The sequence below is a fragment of the Trichosurus vulpecula genome, chromosome 6 (genome assembly GCF_011100635.1).
Source record: "Trichosurus vulpecula isolate mTriVul1 chromosome 6, mTriVul1.pri, whole genome shotgun sequence".
In the NCBI taxonomy this organism is placed as follows: domain Eukaryota; kingdom Metazoa; phylum Chordata; class Mammalia; order Diprotodontia; family Phalangeridae; genus Trichosurus; species Trichosurus vulpecula.
Window position 1 is genome coordinate 270,337,926 of NC_050578.1, and position 26,717 is coordinate 270,364,642.

At 38.8% G+C, this 26,717-nt stretch overlaps 1 pseudogene; it reads left to right on the forward strand.

The window, feature by feature from the left end:
* On the forward strand, positions 1–26,717 carry LOC118855195 (annotated as a pseudogene).

Consider the following 26,717-nt stretch of genomic DNA (forward strand, 5'->3'; position numbering starts at 1 on the left):
ATGAGCCTGAGGAAACTTGGGTTCTTGTTCACTAGGTTATTTGTGATCCTACTTCTTCAGGTTTCTCATTTTCAGTACCACATGGAGAAGAGTCCTTGTCCCACCTATAGAAAACAAGGGGACCTAGTCATAGGGGGCTTCTTCTCCTTGTATCAGAAGGAAGAGCTACTACACAACAAGTTTCTTTCCCAACATCCTCCCTGCTGGACTGCTGCACACACACAGTAAGTGGTTGTTTTTATTTTTTCTGATTGCTGAAATGGCCATCCATATTTCTGACTGACTGGTTTGTTGCTCCAGTTGCATTTTAGTTAGCCTCACAGCACTGTTTAAAGCAAAGACCTGGGTTTCACAATTTCTAGAAGCCTGCTACTCAGGAGGCTGATAAATTAAATATTTTACTAATGTGTAGTGCAGCAAGCAGAGAAATAGGGACTATCCATACATATCTACATTTTAAACAGTCAGGGATTCACTCAACAGATGAAAAAACTGACCCATTACAAGGATGAGAGAGACACATCAGGAAGGAAATACACTCAAAGTTGAGATTCAGGTGACAAAACTATACAGCCTAAGAATGGGCTGGCTGACAAGCGGTTATTGGTACCAAATATGGGAGCAAACTATCCCTACTGGACCCATATGTGAGGAAATTCTCCAGGGCACTTACTGCTAGAGTTGGGTGAGGTTTGGGTAGGGGGAGTTTCTGCATCTTTATAGAACAAACTAAGGAAAAGATCTAAAGTTAACTATCTCAGGCACAAGAAAAGATAAGGAATTTAGAATTCTCCAGTCAGTCCAGAGTTTCATCCAATCCAAAGCATCAAGCCTCATCTGCCTGATGGGGAGAATTACCAGGGGAAAAGGCACAATGCCTATTGTCGCTTATAAACTCTGATGGGCTTTAGAGTCCCTAGATCTAAGCAATTCCATACTGAAGTTCTATCATTATGACATTAATATATATCTAAAACACGAAATGATATGAAGTTTACAATGACCACAAGTGCCATGTCTATCACACCATTGACAAGGTTCATTGATTGCATTGAGTTGTCAATCCTTTTATAAACCATAGGGCAATTTGCCTCAAATATACAAGCAGAACGCCGCTCGAAGGCCATGACCTAGTGATTAACAAATGAAAAATGAGCTTGGCATCAAGAATTGCTTAATTTACTATCATTGTAATGTTGCCTATATTTGAGATGGTCATTTGTGCAAATAATTCCTCCTCTGAGTAATAAGACTGCTCCTTTTGAAGGTTTAGAGCCTGGGATTCAATATAATTCTTTCAATCCTCATTCTCTCCAATCCTTTTGTTCTGCTTGCTTTCCTTTCCTACTATTTCTTCTCCCTATGATTTTTTTTAATATTTTAGGAGGGGACATAGTGATAGGACCTGGTTTAGGCTTGTCCTTGGGATGTCATTACCATGAGGTGTAACCAGAATGGACTTTGTTTTCTTTGAATGACTCAGCTTACCTCATTGAGCTTCCCTGGACACTGGGGCTTGCTCTTCCGGGGCAGGAAGCCCAGCGACCATGCCAGGAATCAGAGAACTGCCTGTGTGATGAGGCATGGGGCTGGCTGAGGGGAGGTGTGTTAACCTGGTCTACGCTAGGGGGAGGGGCCAAGTCAAGAACCAATCCGCCCTGGTCATTCAGGTGGCGCTTGATGATGTCAAAAACTCTATAAGAGGGGAGAGGACAGCTTGAAGATCCTCTCTTCCTTTTCCGGTTGGAGCCAGAGACGCCTACAGCCGAAGCTGAGCTGCCGGTAGCAGAGCTGACTGGAGGCCAGTGGGTAATCTTCTTACCGTAGAGGGGAAGCATGTATACGATTTTGCCTTATACCATCTTGCTTCTCTGTGGCCTCCTGGTTACCCTTGTGAGGCGGACTTATTGGGCCTGGAAGCTTTTGATGAAAATATCAAAATGGGGATGCTGGTTTGTGGGCTTGTTACTGTGGAGTGTAAATACATGCTTTAGTTCTCCTGCCTTCTGCCTAGAGAATTCCTTATATCCTGCGGTTCCGGACCTTTTAGGCACATATGAGATTCTCTTTGAAATCATAAATTCTGCCTTCCTAATATATGAGGTCAATGATCATGGCACTGGGCTCCCTTCTAGGATATCTCCAAATTGAGGTGTGTGAAATGCACACTGTTTCTAGTTCCTTCTGTGTCTCTTATGTACCCAGTAGCTGGAGTTTTGCTAAGACCTGGGCATGGGAAGTCTCTGACAACTACTTCCCTTACTCTCCTTTCGTTCCTTTCCATTTTGCCTGGCAGGATGTTTCAGCCCCTCATGTTCTCCCTCAAAGTTCTCCTACTCAGTCCTCCCTCTAATTAAATATCCATGGTTAATTTCTTCTTTTATGCTAGAATTTCTTTGTCTTGTCTTTCTTGTGATCATACCTATACTCTGCAAATGGATAACATATGGCAGCAATCCCATGAGTAAAGTATATCTTGAAAGTGTTAACCGTTAGGATTTTCCTTTTGAAAAGTCAAAAAATTTTGGTAGTGATGAATTTTCTGTATACACTGGGAAGAAGTTCAGTAATGACTCAAGCATCATCTTTGCTAAAGATTTGGAGAAAGACAAGAGAGCAATTTACCAAATCTGCAAATGACACAGGTTTAGGAGGGATTATAAAACATGGCATGAGAAACTCAGGATACAACACAATCTTGGAGGGCTCAAGAGTGGCACTGAATCAAGAAAGGAGAGAATAGTTATAAATGCACTCTTCATTCTGCCTTCAAAATCAACAATTTAAGAACACCCAGATTGACGTGTGGTTACTAGCAGAAGAACTGTTTGAGGGTTCTAGTGAACTATGAAGTGATTAATTTTAACTTAATATTGCTTTATTTTTTAAAGTACATGTAAAGATAGTTTTCAACATTCATTTTTGTAAGATTTTTGAGTTCCAAATTTTTCTCCCTCTCTCCTTTCTTTCCTTCTGCCCTCCCCAAGCATGCAATCTTATATAGGTTATACATGTACAGTCACATTAAACATCATTCCACATTAGTCATGTTGTGAATGAAGAATCAGAACAAAAGGGCAAAAGCATGAGAAAGAAAAAAGAAAAAACATATTGAAAATAGAGTGCTTCGATCTGCGTTCAGACTCCACAGTTATTTCTCTAGATGTGGATAACATTTTCTATCATGAGCCTGTTGGAATTGTCTCAGATCATTATATTGTAAAGTAGAGCTAAGTCTATCACACTTAACAATCACAGGATATTGCTGTTGCTGTATACAATTCTCCTGGTTCTGCTCACTTCACTCAGTATCAGTTCAGGTAAGTCATTCCAGGTTTTTCTGACGTATTCCTGCTCATCATTTCTTGTGGAACAACGGCATTCCGTTACATTCATATGCCACATTTTGTTCAGCCATTCCCCAGTTGATGGGCATCCCCTCAATTTCCAATTTTTGTCACCACAATAAGAGCTGCTATAAATATTTTTATACATGTGGGTCCTTTCCCTGTTTTATGATCTCTTTGGGATACAGACCTAGAAGTGGTATTGCTGGATCAAAGGGTATGCACAGTCAATTTCTGTGCTTCATTTTCCAAGCTGTTGACTCTTTTTTACATAATTGTCCCGCATAACTCTTAATCCTTTTCCCAATTTTTCTTCCACCTCTCTTATTTGATTTTTAAATCCTTCTTGAGCTCTCCCAAGGGGACTTTTTGGGCTTGCAACCAGTTCATATTCCCCTTTGAGGCTTTACATGTAGCCGTGACATAGTTGTCCTCTTCTGAGTTTGTGTTTTGATCTTCCCTGTCACCATAGAAGTTTTCTACATTGAAGACTCTTTTCTGTTTCTTACTAATTTTCAGCCTATTTCATGACTTTTTAATTTGATCTCTGCTCCTGGGACACAGAGGGAGCTATGCCAAGCTTCTTATGCTATGGATAAAGGGCCAAATCACTGGATTTCCATGCAGGGGCCTCAGGTGCTTGTGGCTTACCTCTTGCAATGGGGGTAGCCCAGTTTATTCATGTCAGTTGTGCCAGGGTGCCGGCCTTTCAATTTGTCTTCTGCTCTGGGGCTGGGGCTTCACAGCTGGTCTGCTGAGGCAGGACTGAGAGCCCTTGGATGCTGATCTGCGGGGCAGCTCAGTGCTTTCCACTGGCTTGGCCAGAGACTACGCTCCCTGCCACTCCCCAAACCCAATGGAGACAGACCTTTCCTGAAGTCCTTCCAAGTTTTCCTGAGTGGGAAAATTGTCTCACTCCATCTTTTTGTAGGTTCTGTCACTACAGAATCCATTTGGAGACTTGATTTAATGTTGGTTCTGAGGGAAACTGGGGACAGCCCAGGCACCTTCTGGGCTTCTCTACACCATCTTAGCTCCAACTCTACTAGGTGATTTAAAGAAGAGAATTTTCTATTACAAAGAAAGTGATGGTCCCTCAGCACAAGACATTACTGGGAGGCTCTCTGGGTACTACTTCCCAAGTGATTACTCATTCTACAGAACCTTCCCTTGTATTTGCAAACTCCCAGTTATCACCTCATTCTCCACATTCTCAGCTGAGAACATTGCCTTAAAATATTCCGATAATGCAGAAGCCATTCATTTGATCTGCTCCTTCCCTTTTCTCTATATTCACTTCCATGTCTCAGAATTCCTAGTTTCATTAAAATTTCAACTTTCTTGACACAAAGTCTTTTCTGCTCCCCTGAGATGTTAGTGACTTCCTTCACATCATATCTGTCACTGTTGTCTGTAGTTTAATGTATTGCTTCCATGTGGATGTGTTTTCTCTGCTGGCTGTGATGTAACCTCTGAGGACAAGGTTTTGGGGGTTTTTTGGTTTGTTTGTTTGTTTTTACACTTATGTCTCTATGCCCCCCTAGCTTGTAAATGCCTGATCTCTAGTAGGGTCCTCATAAATGCTTGTAAGCTGATTGAAATCACTTCTTAATCATTTCATTTTCTACTTATTGGGAGCTCCAGGTTCTGTCTTTCAGTTTACTGCATTGTGAGCCTGATACCATTCATTTAACTTCTCTTCCTCATTGTCATTGACTTCTGTGTAGCCTTTCACACCATTGATCACTCTCTCCTCCCTGGTGCTCTCTTCTCTCTAGGCTTTAGGGGCTCAGTTTTCCCAATTCTCCTCCCCGTTTTCTTGCTGTTCCTTCTCTTTCTCCTTTGCTGCATCCTCTTCAGATCACACTATGTAACTGTAAGTGTCCCACAGGCATCCATCTCTAACCCACTCTACTACTTCACTTGGTTATCTTATCAGCTCCCATGATTTATATAGCATCTCTATGCTGCCGATTCTCAGACTTACCTATCTGGCCCAAACTGTCTGCTGACCTCACATCTCGTATCACCAAGTGTCTTTTAGACAATGTCCAATGGACAATTTAAGTTCAATATATCCAAAGCGGAAACCGTTCCCTTTTGTCCCTAAACTCCCCCCTCTCCTATTTTCTCTGTTACTGTCCTGGGCAAAACCATCCTCACATGCCCTCTGGCTCCCAGACTTGGAGTGATCCTAAATTCTTCTCTATCCTTCTTCCCACATATCCCACATTGCCAAAGCCTGTCAATCTCAGCTTGGCAATGTCTCTTAAATATATAGCTCCCTCCCTCCCTGTCTGTCCCTTTCTCTGTGTATGTCTCTTTCTGTGTGTCTCTGTCTTTCTCTCTATCTTTCTCTGTTTCTATTTACATGCTTTCTTTCCCATTAAGATGTGATCTCCTTAAGGACAGGACTTTTTCTTGTTGCTTTTTGTTTCCACATTCCTTAGCACAATACCTGGCACATAGTAGGTGCTTGTTAAATATTGATAGATTGATTCCATGGTGCTCAGTTATCCAGCTTCTAAGAGAATAACATTGCTTTCTGACCTGAATAAGTCAGGAGGATGAATTGTGGAGCCAATAAATATGTCCTGAAATCCTGAATTTTGAGAATCTTCCTGCTTTAGCTAAGGTAGTTATTTCAGCAAGAATGAGATAAATACTTCTCCTTGAATCTTTCAATGTTACCCATTATATTTTCCTGAAAATCCTACATTTGAAATACATGTATTTCATTTTCACCTGAAGGTATAATCTTAAAAATCATTATAACATATATAGAATCTATGTTATCAATATATTTGTCTATTCCTAGCTAATATATTTTGCATGGTTAAGGGAGCCATTAAAAATATCTCCAAATTGAAAGTTTAGAACTAGAAGATCCTCTTTCTGTATGTGTATAAGATAGAAAATCAGATGGCTTGGTTTGTTCAGTTCTGTTTCAAGACTAGACATATTCCAATGTGTGAAGCACATCATCATTTCTGTGTATGTGCTTGTGTGTGTGTATGTTGTATGTGTGTGTGTGTGTGTGTTCTTGAAAGAATCTTAGAGGATGTTTAGTCTAAGTCTCTCATTTTACAGATGTGGACATTAACACTCGTGGCGATACAATGACTGGCCCAGGGCCACACTGTTAGTGAATATTAGGGGCAAGATTTAAGACAGGAGTTCCTGACTCCATGTCCAGTACTCCATCCACTACGACACCTTGTTCTTTCTGCACATATAGACTTTACCTGGTTCTTTATATTTTTCCTCCAACTTTAGGATGTTGCTCAAACATTACCAACATATCCTCGCTTTCCAATTTGCTGTAGATGAGATCAACAAGAATCCCCATTTGCTGCCAAACATAATGTTGGGTTACCAGTTGCTCAATAACTTCCATAATGACAAACTGGCTGTGGAGAGCTCCTTCTTGTGGCTGTCAGGGAGGGGTCCAACTATCCCTAACTATAGCTGTGACAGCACAATTCAGTGGCTGTCATTGGAGGGATGTCATCTACACTGTCCATGGTCATGGCCACCATTCTCAAACTTTATTAAGTTCCACAAGTAAGGGATCCCAATACAGTCATTCATTTTCATCCGATATGTTCTTGTATTTAAAACAGCAAATCCTTCATAATCTGTTCTGGTGCAGCACCAGTGAGTCAAGAAAGAGTTATCAAGAAGTTCTAGACACTGTTCTGACAACAGGAGATACAAAAAGGGGGGAAACAGTCCTTTCCTCCAGGGAACTCAGTCTGTCTTCTGGATGAGGGGGTATTATTCCTTATTGTTTAACTCAGATAGTTTTGAACCAAGTAAAAATCTGCCCAACTAATGGTCACTATACTCTTAATTCATCATTTATATTTGTATAGAACTCAGAAGACTTTAAAAGAAAGAAATATTTCCTCTTTCCTCACCTCAAAAAATTCCCAGGGAACTGGCTCTATTCCTTCTCATTCTGAGACTGATTTGTTGTATTTTCCCTAAAGGATGAACCTTTAGTCTTTTCCTTTAGCAGTCTGGGCTAACAAGCATCATTCAATTCTCTGTTTAGATTGATCTTCCAATTTGGGCTGAAAATTTGCTTCCTTCCTACATCTGTGCCTGACTTGTCAAATATATGATGAAACCCTTTGAGCGGAAATGGTTTATACACTCAATTCAAGTTATTTCTAAGGAACACATTTCTATCAAGTGAATGTAAACAGCAAGTGTTTCTGTTTTAGCCAGAAACCCTGAAGGTCTTCCCCTCCCAGATCTATTTTTTTTTGGACTAAGAGGCCATTCTCTGCCTCATTTCTTACCAATTCTTAATCACTGAATGGGCATTGCCCCACTCAAACTGAGACCTTTTAAGGACCTAAGCTTAAAAAGGCCAAGGTTTCCCACTGCATCCAGGGCCATCACCAGTGCTCCTGATCTAAATCTCCCCATGGGACCCAGATAGCTTCAAAGGAGAAAGTGAGGCTGGTTACTTTGCACAGCTTTCCCTAACTTAAATTCAATTCACTTGCCAGTCATGGCATCACCTCCTTGATGTCATGATCCTCTTCGTGAATGAATAAACAAATAACAGCACAGTGATACATGCTGGGCACACAGAAATGTTTATTATAACTACAGTTTTTTTCAAACACCTTATATACTAGTATGGGGGGGGATAACACATCAAAAGAGGTTTAAATACAGAGATTTTCCATAAGATGTAGATATTTGTGAGGGGAATGGTAGAGAAGAATTCTGGAAAGCCAGGTGTAAGTGGTTCTAGGAGGAACTGACCAACCAGTGGAAGTGGTGATAGAGGCAAGCTTACCTTCTAGGATCAGAAGGCTCTTTAGTGGGAGGTTCCCTGTTTAGGTCCACAAGGTTTACAGATGAAAGGATAAAAGAATACAGCTACTTTGTATACAGTAGAGGTCTAGTCAAAATTCCAGAAAGGGCTGAGAGAGGGAAATATTGGTCCTTTGTATGTATCACTTCCTAGGAAGTTCTGAATCATCAAGGCCCAAACAATCTTCCAAAGTTTCGCAGGTTGAAATGGTAGCAGGCAGAGAAAGCTTCCTCATGCTTGATGGACCAAGGATCACTGGCCACTGCCCTTCACCCTCCATTAAACTCAGGCATACAAAATAAATCGGTTCTTGAAATTCTTATGTTCTCAAAGGAGAACCAGGAAGCCAATCTTGTATTTAGTTCTCAATTCTTCATGTACCTAAACATATGGTGCTTCTTTTCTTTGCTTTTCTTTCTTTCTTTAGGATTTGTGAATAACTATCTAGACATAGGAAAGAATTATTTTGAACTTTTAAGCATTGAAAGCTTGAAAGTTTCATCATTGGTCCCTTCATTAGGTTGAGTTGGTAGCAAAAACAATAGTAGTAGCTAAGCCACACCTTGGAGCTAATCTAGCAGGGCTTTGACCTGTTAACCAAGAAGAAACCCACTTCAAAGGGTTAGCTAATCTAAGGGAGTCACCAGTCCAAAGTGTTTTTGGTATCCAAAAATATTCTTTCTCCTCCTCCGTTTAGAAGATTCCTTCTCACCACAAAGTGCCCTTTTAATCCTGGAACTTCCTACAACCCTTGGAGTCCTCTTGGCCATTGGAGAGTTCCTGCCAGACCTTCACTCTGAGAAAGGTCTCCAGGTCAACCACCCTTCTTTTTCTCAGCTGTGCTTCTGAATCTCTGGATTTCCACATTATGCCTAAGACCAAGGAAGCCCTTTTCCCTCCTCCTCTCCTCACTTTTCTGTGCTTTTTAGGGGTTGTCTACCCCTTATTATAAGATCAGCTACCTAAGGGCATTGGCTCTTTCTTTTTCTTGTAGTTGTCCCAAGTTCTTGACACAGTGCCAGGCACAAAGTGAGCATATTAACAAATATATGCTGACATTTTAACAAGCTTTAAGACTGATCTGGTTGTTTGAACCAGAAATTGTTGTTCTTCTTGTGGGTCCCCTTTCTTATGCTCTCATGCAGCAAGATGACCAAATGGTACACAAAAACATATTCCAGTTGCCCTTACGTAACGTGATGTTGTGGAGAGAGGGCTGTTCATACACTGTCTGCCTTCTAACAATCCAACACTTGGGACTCTGGAAACAGAGAGGGTGATTTATTCATTCTTCTAAAGGAAGTTCTGAAGAGATAGAAATGATTCTGCAAAGAGGTTTGTCATGAAGTTACTCCCTGGCTGATCTGGGCTGGTTCTTTGCAGGAGTTGATATTCTGAGACATGGGTCAGTTTTCTGCCCATTTGGAACAGCAGTTTGTTGGCCTGGTGCTCTTGAAGTATATTAGAATCACCTGCTATGGCTCTGAACAAAGACTGTATTCCCAGGAGACCTCCAAAGACCCTTCTAATTATTTGAATCTCACCATGCTGTAACTTGTTCACTTCCATCTCTAGATCTGCATGCACTGAAGATCAGAGTAACTTCAGGTACCATATGCTCAGGGGCATATGGCAGTTTCAGGGGCAAGGCAGTGAAGAAGAGACATTTGTTCTTCCTCATGCCTTTGGTTTCTCAGCATTTCTTCCCTATATCAGAACCTGGGAGGGGAAAAAAATTCCAAATGGTCAATGTAAGGGTGTTTTCCATTTTACTGTATCATCTTATTATATAATGCCTGCCTTTCACTCCTATCTTTAAGCTTTTATTTATAGCCAGAATGTTAATATCAATGCCATTGAGGTTTTCACTGAGTTAAGCACCCTGATTTAAAAAACAAATGTTCCTGAGGAACCACTGTCACATTTCACTGTGCCACATGATGGGGGTCAAACTGAGTCGTAAATAATGACGTCTGTCCCCTTGCACTCACCATAAAGAATCTTTTCTTGCAACCCATATTGGCCCATCTCCAGCCCCTTTTTCCCTCTCTATTCTCTCAGGAACCACAATCATTGCTCAGTGTTGGCTGTGCTTTGGAACTCATATATTCCTTGACCAGTCATGTCACAGATAACTATCTTGTTTGATGGAACTGTAACCCAGAGAATTGACCTTCTGCTGCATTAAACCCACAGTAACCTCCTTGACTCTTACTTTAGCTGCACACTCCTCCTCCATAATTATGTTCCTTGCCAACCGCCCCTGTTTGCAAATCTTTGATCTCTGCTGTCCTGGTTCTGATTTCTTCTCTAGTGATTCTGTCTTTTTTGGTAGCTACTCTCTTGCCAAGAGATCATAGGAGTTGCCATCCTGCTACTCCACAGTCATGTTCCTGGTAAGAGCATCTCCCACTTTTCTGTGTCTTCCATTTGCATTCCCCTTATATGTGAAACTTATCACTCCACTATTGTCTGTCACAGACTTCATCTCATGAGAACAGCAGCTTGGGAATCTGACACAAGATAGCCTCACTGATTGGGTTACTGGGGATATGATTAAATTCACAGTCCAGCACTAGTTCTTTTATCTCATTCTTAGAAAATTGGAGATGAAGAATACAACAAATACCCTCTGCAGATGAAACTTTCTCTTGCCTTCAGGACAAATCTGATGACCGAAGTTCTGATATTCATGGATTATTCTCTGTTTAGAGATTAGGCATTTGGGTGCTCAAAGTATATGAAAAAGAGACTTATTGCTTATCTTCTAGAGTTCTTACTAATAGGGTAGGGGTAATGTGCAATGCCAACCTTGGCAGTTGGTTTCAGTGTGAAGAGGTCTCCCTGTCTCCTCTCAGATTGGGTTTGGGCTAGAGAACTTTTCTGCTAGAAGAAGCTCTGGGGCACAGTTCTTGACATCAGAGAAATACTGTCCTCCCTGGAATAATGAGAGGAGTAGAATGCATGCCAAAGAAAGGCTTGGTAAAGGAATTGTTGCCATTTGCATTGAAGGAGAGGTGAGATGAATTAGAGAGGACATGGAACTTTGTGCAGGAGGCACTAAGAATGTTCTATGTGAATCAACATGAAAGAAATAGGACCAATGAGTCAATGTTCCAAAGAGGCTGACTTAGTCACAAAGTTAAGACAAAAGGTTCTAATTGGTAGATTTGTCTAAAAGAGGAATGGCCTTTTGGAAGGGAACTGAATTTTCTTTCTTTGGAAAATTTCAAGCAGAGAATTAGTAATTTCTTTATGGAGACATTGGAGAAAGGATTCTTGATTAGGTTCAGTTTTAGAATTTCATTCACATTGTTATATTCCATAATAGAGTAATTTTGTGACAAAAAACTATAAATTAAATGAATAATCATTTATCATTTGTTGTTTATTGATTACCCCTGCTCTGTGGAAGCCACTGATAGTTGCTTGATATACAAATGTATTGAAGGATAAATTCCTACTTGATGGAACTTAAATCACCATTCCAGTCTTCTTTCTTTTTCATTTAGATAAGCCCTGGCCCATATGATCTTCGTCTGACTGATAAGGTCCAGTATCCATTTGTCTATCACATGGGCAGCAGGGAATCCACTCTGTACCTCACATTCATCCAATTGATGCTCCATTTTGGCTGGACTTGGGTGGGACTGATTCTTTCGGATAACATGAAAGGGGAAAATTTCTTCAGTGATCTGAAAGAGGAGATGGACAGGAATGGTCTGTGTGTGGCTTTTAAGGAAAGACTGTCCCCAAATTTTGGATTTAATGAACATTATCAATTACCCTCTAGGATCACTGCATCATCATCAAATGTGATTTTCATCTATGGAGATACAGATTCCCTTCAACAACTTGCTATTGTATTTTTGGATTATGTACTTTATGGGAAGATGTTGGTTGCCACCACTGCTTGGGATTTTTCCTTTGAATCTCATTTGGAACTACTTACCCATTTTCATGGTACAATTCTATTTTCTCATTCCCAGATGGAGATTTCTGGTTTCACAGATTTTCCAAGAAGCCTGAAACCCAGTGTGAACTCTGAGGACATTTTCCTAAAGACCTTCTTTGAGTCAGTCTTTAATTGCAAATTTTCAGTAAAAAAGTCATCTAGAAATGTTACACTCTGGGTGCCCAGATGTTTCCTTGACAGATTTACCTAATATGAAATTCGACACGATCATTATGGAACTGAGTTCTAATGTTTACAATGCAGTACATTTAGTGGCACATGCTCTCCATCAAATGCTCCTCTCTGAGGCAAAAGAGACATCAGAACTTGGAAGTAACTGAGATCTTTCTTGGAAGGTAGCATTCCTCTTCCATTCTTGGTCTTAGCACAGGGTACTCACAACATTCATTTGTTAGTTATCTGTATGCAGCAATAGCCTGAGACTTCAATACTACTTCTTATTCCCTATTTTTTTCATTTGTGATTACATTGAATTCTGGGGGAAAACAATGAAATGAGCTCCAAGAATAAGCATTTATTTCAAATCTGATATGGCAACCTTGGTGAAGTTGTTAGTCTTCTTCCTTTTACACATCTCCCTGGGGAAAAGTCTGTGTGGCAAGAGAGTTTCATTAAATCTGTTGCAATTTAGTACCTTTACAGTGTCCTGGTCCATGACCTTGCACATGCCAAGGTGCTTTGTGGGAATTTCTAATTGATCAATTTTAACTTCTATCAACATCTATAACTGAGCAGCAGAGTTGATATGTGTACATGATTCCACTTATTTAAATGATGCATTCACTTTTTAAATGTAGAGGAACCCTTTGATGGAACTTGTATCATCCCATATAAGGTACTTAGTGTTTGAAAGAACTCCTTACTGTGGTGGAACTTTTGGGAAACTGGGCACATAGGGACTGATCACAGCCTAGTATAGTTTATAATACAAAAGAAGACATCTGGGTACTGAACGATCAGCAGTTTAGATTGGGAGAGAGCATATTTCAAACAACTCAATGAGAAAATGTCTGTGATCTGAATGAGCTTAGCGAATGGACTGGTAAAAGACAGTCACACCAGGGCAAAGATTAATGGAGCCCAAGTACCAAGAGTCACATCGACTGAGTATAGTTTCTGGGGACATTTAAAGCTTTCCTTCTGTGCTCATAAATCAGAGGGAGAAGCTTCAACCTTTTGGGAACTGGCTGTTTTATTGTTTTGATGTTTTATTTTCTCTTTTTTAGAACCAGACAACTGATAATTGACATAGTGCTGGGTCTAGATTTGAGAAGAACTCAGTTACAATCTAGCCTCACCCACTTAATAACTGTGTGATCTTAGGCAAGCCACTGACCTTCTATTTGGAAAAAAGCTAATTATTCTTATCATAGTTATCATTTACAAAATAATTACTAATGGTATAATAATATGTAATTATATAACATTTATAATATAAAATGCATGATAAAATGCACCATTATATAATAATAATACAAATATCACTTTCTACTACTTCTGGTTCTATTACTCTTCTACTACTTACTATTACTACTACTACTACCACCACCACCACCACCTCCACTACTATGACCACCAAGACAATAACTACAGGTACTACTATGACAACTACTACTAATATTAACTATAGGATAGCACACTTGTCTTTGAATCTTGGCACAGTTCTAGAATTGATTTTTTTTCTGTAAGTCAAAGCTTGATTTATTGTTTTGTTGATTGTCTAGAAAGAAAAAAAACATTGTATAGAAACAAAATAATGGTTAAAAAAGAGATAATTAAGGTAGATTAATCTTAGGAGTGTGTCATGGGTATCGATTTTTTGGGGAGAGCTGCTGGTGTGTAAAGGTATGGCCTTTCTGGACTTCATTTTACTCCCGATCCACTGAAACAGACATTTCCTGCTGATTGTCTATGTTGTCTTGGGCTGGAAAAATGTTTCAATCCCTCTTTTTGTTGGTTCTGTCACACCAGAATTTCTTTTGAGGCATTATTTTCATGGGATTTTATGGGAATTGGGGATAGGTCAGACAGTCCTGGTTCTGTTCCTAATTCTGTTTTTAAGGTAATTATTTCCTTTATTAAATTTTTGTCTCTTTTATTAAGTTGTTTTTCTTGAATCACACACATTTATTTAGCCAAGTTTTCCTCTACAACTTTTATCTCTTTATCTTCTTCAGGAATTCTTGTTATGGCTGTGTCTAATTCAAATTTGCATTTGTGGCTTTGCTTGTTACTGTTTTAATACTGTTATCTTCTTTTGAGTTCGTGTCTTGATCTTTTCTGCCACCATAGGAGCTTTTTATGGTCAGATTGTTTTTTGTCATTTACTCATTTTTCCATACTTTTTCTTCATTTTGAATCTTAACTTAAAGTTGGGCTATGGTTTTGGCATGGGTGTGGGGGGTACTGTCTGAAGTGTTAGGCCTTTTTATGCAGTTCTTTTAAGAGTGGCTTCTGGGAGTCTACATGTTATTGGTGCTTCTAAGGTGTTGTTCTCTAGAGAGAAGTGTAATGACTGCTCTCCTTGTCTGGCATCTGGTCTTTACCCAAGAAGCAACTCTTTTCTTCGGTAACTGTGAGCAGAAACACAGACCTCTACCTTTCAACTGTGACCAGATCCCCTGCTCCTCTAGATCCTCTGGGGCTAGTGCTCCTCTTTGCCCTGGAAAGTGTTTGGGCTGAGTTCCTGAAGCTGCTGCAGCTGCTGTTGCAGCTGCCTCCAATGCCCACTGCTTTTATTTTCACCATGTACCCTCTGGTTTAGGCCCCAACAAGGTCTCACAGACCACTCTTTCCAACCTTGTAAGTTGTCTTGGGCTGACAAAATGCCTCATCCTGACCTTTTATTGGTTCAGCTGTTCCAGAATTTCACTTGATGCTTGTTTGGAGAACATTGAGAGAATTCACCTGGGTTGCTTCCTCTACTCTGCCATCCTAGCTCTGCCTGACAAATAATTTTTAATGAGCTAATTTCAGTGGCTTTTCTTTATTTAGCCAAGAGACTGAAGGATTATTTACTGTGTCCCTGGCTCCATTTTATTCATTAGCTTGGACTTTATTTGTGATATTCATCTACAGGGCAGACTAAATATTCCCAGCCATGCTTCCTTCTTTCCTCTTCAACGTTGCTTTTATTCCATCATGGCAGATGTACTGACATAACTTTCAAACACAAGAATCAAGGAAAGGTAAACAAGAAAGAGAAATCATAAGGGACTTAAAGTTGAACAATTTTATTTACATTCCTACATGGAAAGATGATGTGTGTAATCATGAGACCTTTCTCAATATTAGGGTAGCTGAAGGGAATATGCATATATATGTAGACAGAGGGGACAGGGTGAGGTGAATATGAAGGGATGATATCTAAAAACATAGAATTAAATTAAGGGATGAGAGAGGAATATATTGAGAGAGGGAGAAAGGGAGAGAGAGAATTGGGTAAATTATCTCACATAAAAGTGGCAAGAAACAGCAGTTATGTTGGAAGGGAAGAGGGGGCAAGTGAGGAGGATTGAGTGAATCTTGGTCTCATAGGATTTGACTTGAGGAGGAAACAACATACACAATCAATTGGGTATCTTACCCCACAGAAGAGTATGGGGAAGGGGATAAAAAAGGGGGATGATAGAAGGGAGGGCAGATAGGGGGAGGAGGTAATCAAAAGCAAGCACTTTTGAAAAGGGACAGGGTCAAGGGAGAAAATTGAATAAAGGGGGACAGGATAGGATGGAGGGAAATATAATTAGTCTTTCACAATATGAGTATTGTGGAAGTGTTTTACATAATGATACATGTGTGGACTGGGTGGAATTGCTTGCCTTCTTAGGGAGGGTGAATGGGAAGGAAGGGGGGAGAGAATTTGGAACTCAGAGTTTTAAAATCAGGTGCTCAAAAGAAAAAGTTGTTTTTGTATTCAACTGAGAAATAAGATATATAGTGAATGGTGCACAGAAATCTATCCTGCCATACAAGGAAGTAAGGGGGAAGGGGATGTGTGGGGAGTGGGGTGACAGAAGGGAGGGCTGACTGGGGAACGGGGCAATCAGAATATATGCCATCTTGGATTGGGGAGGAGGGTAGAAATGGGAAGAAAATTTATAACTCAAAATCTTATGGAAATCAATGTTCAGAACTAAAATATTAAATAAATAATAAAATAAATTGTAAAAATAAAGAAATTTACTAAGTACCCCTTGGCTTGGTAATGCCCAAATTTTTGGAAGTTTTGCCCCATTTTCTGGAACTTTTGGAACTCTCAATGGTTACATACTTATGTGCATATGTGTACACACACACATACACACACAGGTGTGCACAAATACACTCACATACATAGTTTGACTAGATAGGAAATTTTGTGCTGAAAGCTTAGTTTATCTGATTTTTCCATATTACATTTTGTTTGCTTTTCTTATTTACTGTTCTGGATTGTATGATATAAGCCAGCTTTATTTTGTATTTCTTGTTCATTTTGAACTACAATGCCAAACTTGCCTGTTACTCTAATTGTCTTTTGATTTTCTACTTTAACCTTCCTATCCCTATGATGAATGTGACATCTCTGTATGTGTATGTGTGTGTGTGTGTATGTGTGTTATTTGTAGAAGATGCTGCAGGTCTCCATGGAACTGATAGACTTTGGCCTCTTTGGCATCAGTGGTTGAAGTTTGGACATATATTAGTATGATGTTGAGTGGTTTGCCTTGGATTCCAATAGTTATCATTCTGTCATTTTTGAGATGAGACTCTAGTACCGCTTGGCTCACCCTTTTATTTACTACAAGGGCTACTCCATTTCTTCTAAGAGATTCTTATTCACAGTAGTATATGTGATAATGACCAGAATTAAACTTTGCTGACAAAGGTCTGTGTGGTCAAAGCTATATATTTTTTCTCAGTAGCAATGTATGGCTGTGAGATTTGGATTATAAGGAAAGGTCGTGCTGCAGAATCGATGCTTTTGAACTGTGGTGCTGGAGAAGATTGTTGAGAGATTCTTGGACAGCAAAAAGATCAAATCAGTCAATACCTAAAAAAATTACTTTAGACTCTTCACTGGAAGTTCAAATCCTGAAGTTGAAGCTTAAATACCTTAGCCCTAAAATGCAAAGATGGGATTCACTGGAAAAAAACCCTGATGTTGGAAAAGATTGAAGGGAAAAGGAAGAGGGGACAACAGAGGACAAGATGGATAGATATTAACATTAACTTGGACAGACTTTGAGGTATAGTGGAGGATAGGAGAGCTGGGTGTGCTATCAGCAATGGGGTCATGAAGACTTGGACAGTACTCAAAGACTGAACAATAAAGATTTATTATTATTTCTGGCCTGTTAGATTCTTTTTTCCCCTGAAATGATGAAATCTTACATTTCCAGTGAGAAGAAGGGAAATGTTATTTCTTTTATCATGCTTCTCATTCTACCTTTTCAATCTCTCTGGGGAATTTTCTTGAACATTTTCTTTTTTAAACAGTTAATAGTACTTTTTAATCGCATGTAAAGATATTTTGAAACATTCATTTTTTTGTAAGATTTTGAGTTTCCTTTTTGCCCTCCTCCCCCCCACAAGACATCTAGCAATCTGATATAGGTTATACATGTATAATCTTGTTAAACTTATTTCCACATTAGTCATGTTGTGAAAGAAGATTCAAAGCAAAAGGAGAAAACCACATAAGAGAAAAAAAAAAACAAAAGCCAAAAAGAATGAAAATAATCTGCTTCAATCTACACTCAGACAGCATAGTTCTTTCTCTAGATGTGGATAGCATTTTAGATAATGAGTCTTTTGGAATTGTCCCAGCTCATTGTATTTCTGTGAAGAGCTAACTCTATCAAAGTTGGTCATTGCACGGTGTTGCTGTTACTGTGTACAATGTTCTCCTGGTTCTGCTCATTTCACTCAGCATCTGTCCATGTAAGTCCTACCAGGTTTTTCTGAAATTAGCCTACTCATCATTTCTTATAGAACAATAGTGTCCCATTGCATTCATACACCACGACTTGTTCAGGCATTCCCCAATTGATAGGCATCCCCTCAGTTACCAATTCTTTGCCACCACAAAAAAGAAATGGTGCAAATATTTTTGTACATGTGGGTCCTTTTCCCTTTTTTATGATCTCTTTGGAATATAGACTTACTAGTGGTATCACTGGATCAAAGGGTATACACAATTTGGTTGCCATTGGAAATAGTTCCAAACTGCTCTCCAGAATGGTTGGATCAGTTCACAACTCCACTATGAATGCATTAGTGTTCCAATTTTGCCACATCTTCTCCAACACCCATCATTTTCCTTTTCTGTCATATTAGCCAATCAGATAGTTATGAGACGGTACCTCGGAATTGTTTTAATTTGCATTTTTCTAATCAATGTATTCTTATAAATTGGACTGAGTTCTCTATGTATTTTAGAAATGAGGCCTTTATCAGAGACACAGACTATAAAGTGTTTCCCAGCTTTCTGATTCCCTTTTAATCTTGGTTGCATTGGCTTTGTGTAATTTTTTTAAATTTAGTGTAATCAAAATTATCCATTTTGCATTTCATAATGTTTTCTGTCTTCTTCTTGGTCATAAATTCTTCCCTTCTCCATAGATCTGAAGGCAAACTATTCCTTGCACTCCCAATTTCCTTTTGATATCACCCTTCATGTACCCATTTTAACCCTGTTTTGGTATATGATGCAAGATGTTGGTCTATGCCTAGTTTCTGCCACAATATTTCCCAGTTTTCCCAGAAGTTTTTGGCAAATAGTGAGTTCTTAGGTTATGATAGTCAATTACTACTGTATCGTGTATACCTAACCTATTCCACTGATCCACTGCTCTGTTTCTTAGCCAGTACCAAATAGTTTTGATGATTGCTGCTTTGTAATACAGTTTTAGATCTGATATGGTTAGACCACCTTCCCTTGAATTTCTTTTTACTAATTCCCTTGATATTCTTAACTTTTTGTTCCTCCAGATGAATTTTATTATTTTTTCTAACTATAAAATAATTTTCTGGTCATTTTATTGGCAAAGCACTGAATAAGTAAATTACTGTAAGTAGAATTCTCATGTTTATTCCATTTTATCAGTCTACCCATGAGCAACTGATATTTTTCCAAGTATTTAGATCTGATTTTATTTGCATTTTATAATTGTATTCATATACTTCCTAGGTTTGTCTCAGCAGGTAGACTTCCAAATATTTTATATTGCCTACAGTTACTTTAAATGGAATTTCTCTTTCTATATCTAGCTGCTGGGCTTTGTGTATTACACATAGAAATTATTTATGATGATTTAGGTGAGTTTATTTTATATCTTGCTACTTTGCCAAAGTTGTTTCAAGTAGTTTTACAGTTGATCCTCTAAGTATACCATCATATCATCTGCAAAGAGTGATAGTTTTGTTTCCTCATTGCCCATTCTACTTCCTTCAATTTCTTTTTCTTCTCTTTTTGTAAAAGCTAAGATTCCTAGTAGAATATTGAGTAATAGTGGTGATGATGAGCAACCTAGTTTCACTCCCTGATATTACTGGGAATGTGTCTAGCATGTTCCCGTGTGCTGGTTGTTTTAGCTAGAGACTGCTTATCGTTTTAAGGAAAACTCCATTTATTCCTGTATTCTCTAGTGTTTTTAATAGGAATGAGTGCTGTATTTTATCAAAAGCTTTTTGTGCATCTATTGAAATAATCATATGAATTCTGTTACTTAAATTATTGATATGGTCAATTATGCTGATAATTTTCCTAATATCAAACCATCCTGAATTTCTGTTATAAATCCCACCCGGTCATAATGTATTAACCTCATGATAAATTGCTGTAATCTCTTTGCCAACTTAAAAAAAAATTCACCAATATTCAATAGGTAAATTGGTCTATAATTTTCTTTCTCTATTTTGGTGCTTCCTGGTTTAGGTATCAGCACCATATGTGTGTCATAAGAAGAATTTGATAGGATTCCTTCTTTGCCTGTTTTTCCAAATAGTTTATATAGGACTGGAATTATTTGTTCTTAAAATGTTTGGTAGAATTCACTTGTAAATCCATCTGGCCCCGGAGATTTTCTCAGGTGAGTTCATTGATAGCTAGTTCAATTTCTTTTTCTAAAACGAGGTCATTTAAGGATTTTATTTCCTCTTCTGTTAATCTAGACAATTCATATTTTTGTAAATATTCATCCATTTCATTTAAATTGACAGCTTTATTGGCAAAGAGTTGGGCAAAATATCTCCTAAATATTGTTTCAATTTCCTCTTCGTTGGTGATGAATTCACCCTTTTTATTTTTGATACTGGTAATTTGGTTTTCTTCTTTTTTAAAGTCAAATTAACCAAATAGTTATCTATTTTATTGTTTTTTTTTCATAAAACTAGCTCTTAGTTATTAGTTCAATAGTTTTAATTTCAATTTTATTAATCTCCCCTTTGAGTTTCAGAATTTCTAATTTGGTATTTAATTGATTATGTTTAATTTGTTCTTTCTCTGGCTTTTTTAGTTGTGCATCCAATTCATTAATTTCCTCTTTATTTTATTCATGCAAGCACTTAGAAATATGAAATTTCTCCTAAGAACTGCTTTGACTGCATCCCATAAGTTTTGCTGTGTTGTCTCATTATTGTCATTCTCTTTGATGAAATTATTGACTGTTTCTATGATTTTTTGTTTGATTCATTCATTTTTAGGATTAGATTACTTAGTTTACGATTAATTTTAGCCTATCTTTCCATGGCCCTTTATTACCTGGAATTTTTATTGCATCATGATCTGAAAAGGATGCATTTAATATTTCTGCCTTTCTGAATTTGATGTTGAGGTTTTTATAGCCTAATACGTGGTCAATTTTTGTGTAGGTGCCATGTACCACTGAGAAAAAAGTATATTCCTTTCTATCCCCATTCAATTTTCTCCAGAGGTCTATCATATTTAACTTTTCTAAAATTCCCTCTACTATAATAGCTTTTTCATCTCTTCATGTAATGTAATTTACCCTCTTCTGCTTCTCCTTTTCCTTTTCTCCTAGTATAATCCTTTTTTCACCCCTAAATTTTTTTTAATATCATTACATTAAAGTCAACTTATACCCAAACTCTCTGTCTATATAGGCTCCTTCTAACTGCCCTAATAGGGATACAGTTTTCAAGAGCTACAAATATCATCTTCCCATGTAGGGAAAACAGTTTAAATCTTATTGAATAACATGTTTGTTTGTTTTTTTCTTTCTTGTTTACTTTTTATGCTTCTCTTGAGTTCTGTATTTGAAGGTCGAATTTTCTGTTCGGCTCTGATCTTTTCATCAGGAAAGTTTGATGTCATTTTTTTCATTGAATGTCAGTCTTTTCCCTTGAAATACTATGCTCAGTTTTTCTGGGTATTTGATTCTTGGTTGTAATCCAAGTTCCTTTGTCTTCCAGAATATAATATTCCAAATCCTCTCATCCTTTAATGTAGAAACTGCTAAGTCCTGTGCAATTCTGACTGTGGTTCCTGATATTTGAACTGTTGGGTTTTTTTCTGGCTGTTTGCAATATTTTCTCCTAGACCTGATGATTGCGGAATTTAGCTACTATATTCCTTGGAGTTTTCAGTTTGGGATGTCTTTCAGGAGGTAATTAGCAGATTCTTTCAATTACTCTTTTACCCTCTGGTTCTAGGAGGGGAAGTTTTCCTTGATAATTTCTTGAAAGATGCTGTCCAGGCCCTTTTTTTGATCACAGCTTTCTGGTAGTCCAATAATTCTTAACTTCTCTGTCTTTTTTTTCATCTTTCAACTTTGTTTGACTGATTCTCAATCATCTTTCAACTTTGTTTGACTGATTCTCAATGTCTCATAGAGTGATTAGTTTCCACTTGCCCAATTCTAATTTTTATTTTCTTCAGTTAGCTTTTGTACCCCCTTTATCATTTTGCCATTTCTACCTATAAAGGACTTGTTTTCTTCAGTGGATTTTTCCTCCATTTGGCCAATTCTAGTTTTTAAGGAATTGTTTTCATCAGTCAATTTTTGTCCTTCCTTTTCCAAGCTGTTGGCTTTTTTTTTCATAATTCTCCACATAACTCTCATTTCTTTTCCCAAATTTTCTTCTATCTCTCTTAGCTGGTTTTTAAGATCCTTTTTGAGTTCTTCCAAGAGGGCTTTTTTGATCTTGAGACCAATTCATGTCCCCCTTTGAGGATTCATACATAGGTATTTTGACATTGCTGTTCTCTTCTGAGTTAGTGTTTTGATCTTCCCTGTCACCACAGAAGCTTTCTATGGTCAGGGCTCTTTTCTGCTTCTTACTAATTTTTCAGCCTATTCTATGACTTTTAAAGTTGAGCTCTGCTCCTGGGGCACATGGAGCACTGTTCCAAACTTCTTATGCTGGGGGCCAAGGCTCTGGTCACTGGCTTTCTGCTCCAGGACCACAGGTGCTGGCACCTTGCTCAATACACTGGGGGTGGCCTGGCCTTGTCAGGCCTGTTGTGCAAGGGTTCCAGAGCAGGCATTTTGCACTGGGACTGGAGGCCTCACTATTGGCCTGCTGAGCCAGTACCAAGGGGCCTCAGTTGCTGATCTGCACTATGGTAAGGGCCTTTAGTCAGCTTACTCAGACACAGTCTGTGCTGGGCTGCACTCCGCTTTTACCCAAGTGAAACAGACCTTTCCTGAAGTTCCTCTAAGGTATCTTAAGCTGGAAAATTTTTTTATTCTGCTTTTTGAGGGTTCTGTTACTCCAGAATCTGTTGAGTCTTGATTTAACATTGTTTCTGAGGGAAACTGAAGAGAGCTCAGGCAACTTCCTGGCTTATCCCTGCCATCTTGGCTCCACTGAATATTTTCCGCTGAACAATGACATCTATATCCTGTGTATCCAAAAGGATTTCTAGCTTTTATTGAAACTTTTGCTTCTCTTTTGCACTCTTTAAATGAGATTTTTTTTATCACTGTTATCATTATATGATTTCTTTCATAATTTCTTCATTTGAAATTCTTCTCTTTTCTGTTTATTTTGCATCATTGAATTTTCCAAATTACTTACTCTTAATCATTTTACTTGTTAAACCTTTTTTACTTTAAATTGCATCACTATGAATGTCAAATTTTCCTTTATTCCTAAGTTTACCTTATCAACTGCTACAGGAACTTCTATTGGCCTTTTTTAAAATTAAGGAGACTTTTGTACAAGATACAAGATTACCCCTAAGAACCAGTCCATCCATACGTGTTTCTTAAGTGCCCACTATGTACTAGAGAATGTGCTAAATTCAGGGGACTCAAATAAAGGCAAAGAAAGTCCCAGTTTTTGAGCATCTCAAAATCCAACGGGGAAATAAATGTTCATATTCTACTCACAGAAGATACTGAGTTCTCTGTGACCATGGGTTTTAGAAAAAAACTTAGAATGCAAAACATCAGAGATATTTGGGAGAAATTCCTAATTTGGTGAAAGGAGGATGAAGTTCAGTATCCATAACACATAATTATTTTCTGGCTTTGTTCATTGCCCATGGTTTGCTATGAAAAAGGAGAAAAAGAGTGCAGGACTCTAAGAGGAGCTTAAGAAGAATTGGAAGAAAAGATGCAATGACACCTTTTGGAAGCTCCAAATTCAGAACCTGTTTTGTGTTGATAGTCAAGTTTGGAACATGGGCATGAATCCTTGTTTCTCCAAGGAGTAACAAACTCCTGTCCTTGCCTGTAGCTCCAACATGTCCTGAAGTGCACCAGTCCTGCATATAGTGCCAGTGATGAGTTATGTGGGGATGGAGCCAGGACTGTGGCTGAGATGTAGGATATCCTGAATTTTAAATTCTTCCCTGATCAGACTGAGACACTGGTGAAAGTGGGTGAAGTGACCCCTCATGGTCAGGGATTCAGCATTAATGAAGCAGACATAGATTGGCAGGAAGATTTCTCTCAGGTAAGAGGCCAGTGGATGATACGAGCTTTATCACTTTGCCTGTATAGAGTCTTTCACACTGTTGTTCCGTCATTGAAACCGTGAACTTCCACAAAGACACCGGAAATGACTGTGACAGGGTGCTAACATCTACTTACTCTTCTTTTTTGCTCTGAATAAGACAGAGCTCTGGTTTCCTTTTTTTCAGTCTTACTTTCTAATTCTTTCCAATAAGTTACACAATGATCTCAGGTGTTCATACTAAGAGAAACTTGAACTATCCCAAATAAAGTAGTCAAGTTTGAAGAATAGCAATAGGGTAGAGAGTGGAAAAAATGTTTTCCCCCAAAGGGATCTATAGTACTAAAGACTATCCAATATCTGGAATTCAACAGCTGCAGAAACAAGTTGTCCCGAGTTTGTGTCCCCAGAATGGACAATGACTTTTAGAAATTCCTAACTTAAATGTTATGGTTCTGTCTTCTGCTGATGTCAGACATATGTATCTCTGCAGTTTCATTTGTCTTTGGAATTCATCAAATACGAATTTGACCCCACCCTTCACAGCGGTCCCCAGAGGAGTGTCCAAATGTCAGCCCAAGACTCCAGATCAGTCAATCAAATGATCTCATTCTTACATAGATTCAATCAAGGTGAACTTTTGAATTAGTTCATTGTAGTATATACTCTCTAAACACATTGTTCCCTGAAACATTCAGGATACATTGTGAAAACACAAAAAATAGGCCTTTGGGGGGAAGATATCAAAGAAATGTTTCCTCTTATGCGGTCAATTAATAATTTCAGCATTACCTGTTCAAAAATGGAGTGCAGTTTAGAAATATATTTGTACTTTGGGGGAAAATGTGCCAGCAAGATATGACAGTTAAAAAAAATCAAGTAGCTTGATTATGCCTAGTGGTGCATCTGCACAGGTTCATTGGGGAAAAGATGATCTGGAGTGGAAGATGGAAATACAGGAAGAAAGTCTCCATGAAGAATTAGATCTTCCTTGCCCTGTAGAATTGCAAATACTTTATTCTAAATGTCAGGAGAGGTCTGAAATCATCATCTCAGCATATCTGTATTTCAGCTGTCATTCTTACAGTGACATTTTCTCCCTTTCTATGGTGGAAACACAGACTCCTGCTTCAATGTGCAGTCTGAACTGTGGCCCTGGGTTCAAGAAGACAGTCCGTGAAAGCCAGCCCATAGGCTGCTTTGATTGTACCCCATGCCCTGAAGGACAGACTTCCAACCAGACAAGTGGGTTCCTAAGGATAAATAGTCCTTCTCCCAAAGTAATAGAAGTTGTTTATTTTTTTTCTTTGGAATATTAACCTGAAGTCACTTTTACTTACCAATGTAACATTTTCTAAGTTAAAATAAGATTGCACTTATTCAATCACTTTCAATGTGCTTTTTGGTCACTCTGAAATATACAGGATTATCTACAAAGTGATGCCTCAGGGTTTTAATAGGTAGGTGTTTTGATACTGGAATAGACTATAGATAGCTTAAATTTCTGTTTAGTAACTATATGATAGGGACACAGTGATACATTCACCACATTATTTTATCCACAGATGGAGATATGAAGATATTGAAATATGCGTCTATCTGATTCAGCCTTGAGAATTCTTGCCCTTCTGATAGGAGTACAACATGAGGCTGAGCTCCATGTGGAATGACTGAAACTCTGCTTTATGGGAAACAGAAAACAATTATCTATAATGGATATAGTGAGATTCTCTTCTTGTTTTGTTCACAGATGCAGAGCAGTGTCTGCTGTGCCCTGAAGATCACTACCCAAGTAGGGAGAGAGATCAATGCCTCCCCAAGACTGTGACCTTCTTGACCTATGAAGAACCTCTTGGAATGACTCTGGCCTGTGCTGCTCTCTGCTTCTCACTCCTCACTGCTCTGGTCCTTGGAGTCTTTGTGAAGCACAGACACACCCCCAATAGTCAAAGCCAATAACCACAGTCTCAGCTATACTCTTCTGGTCTCCCTCAACCTCTGCTTTCTCTGCTCCTTGGTCTTCATTGGCCATCCTAACATCACCACTTGCCTCCTGCGACAAACCACATTTGCAGTTGTGTTTACAGTGGCCATTGCCTCCATCTTGGCCAAAACCATCACTGTGGTTCTGGCCTTCAAGGTCAGAAAGCCAGGGAGCAAACTCAGGAGATGGATGGGCTCCACAGCATCTTATTATCTCATTTTGATCTGCACTCTAGTCCAAATGTGTCTCTGTGGCATCTGGCTTGGGATCTATCCCCCATTCCTGGAGATGGACGTGCATGCAGAGACTACCTTCATTGTCATTCAGTGTAATGAGAGCTCTATCATTACCTTCTACTGTGTCCTGGGATACACGGCCTTGCTGGCCTTGGGGAGCTTCACCATGGCTTTCTTGGCCAGGAATCTGCCAGACACTTTCAATGAAGCCAAATTGCTGACCTTCACCATGCTTGTATTCTGCAGTGTCTGGATTTCCTTTCTGCCCACATATCAGAGCACCAAGGGCAAGGCTATGGTGGCCGTGGAAGTCTTTTCCATCTTGACATCCAGTGCTGGGCTTCTCACTTGCATCTTTGCTCCCAAGTGCTATGTGATCCTTCTGAGGTCAGACAGAAATACCCTGGAGATACTGAAAAGGAAAGCAAATCTCTGA